Below are 476 nucleotides of genomic sequence, written 5' to 3'. Positions count from 1 at the left end.
CTCGGCGGCAGCCGCGGCGGCGGCTTAGTACCTTGGGGTACCGAGGCGAGACGGGGCTGCTCCGGCTAGCGCTCCCTATCCCTCTCCCGGGCCTGGCGCCGCCGCTTTTGCGACTCGGGCGCTGCTCAGCAACCGCTGCCGCCGCCGCCGCCGGGGTGGTGATGGCGGGGAGGGGGCCGGTCCCCGCCGTGTGCCGGGATCCCCGTGGGCTCCTTCACCTGAGGGTCGCCGGTGGGGCCTGAGGCCGCCGGAGAAGGCGGCGGAGGAAGGGGAGGCCGGGGCTCGGCGGGCGGCCGGGGCATCACCGTGGGCGGCCGGGCCGGGCCCGGGAGGGGGATGCCTGCGAGCCCCGGGCGGCGGCGTTGCCCCGGGCGCGGCGCGGGCAGCGGGGTTCCCGCAGCGCGGAGCGCGGCTGCCGCCGTCCCGTGCGCCGCGGCCGCAGGGCGCGGGGGGCGGCCTCCAACTTTCCTTGTCCC

At 80.0% G+C, this 476-nt stretch overlaps 1 long non-coding RNA gene across 1 annotated transcript in view; it reads right to left on the bottom strand.

The window, feature by feature from the left end:
• LOC107205552 overlaps positions 1 to 237 on the bottom strand; it is a 22,288-nt gene extending 22,051 nt beyond the window's left edge. The window contains exon 1 of the long non-coding RNA XR_001522029.3: positions 32 to 237. This is a non-coding gene — a long non-coding RNA (uncharacterized LOC107205552). The remainder of the gene's footprint in view (positions 1 to 31) is intronic.
• Between the last annotated feature and the right edge of the window lie 239 nt (positions 238 to 476).

This window comes from Parus major, chromosome 5 (genome assembly GCF_001522545.3).
Source record: "Parus major isolate Abel chromosome 5, Parus_major1.1, whole genome shotgun sequence".
NCBI lineage: Eukaryota > Metazoa > Chordata > Aves > Passeriformes > Paridae > Parus > Parus major.
Note: the sequence above shows the minus strand (reverse complement) of the source record. Positions and strands in the feature narration are given on the sequence as shown.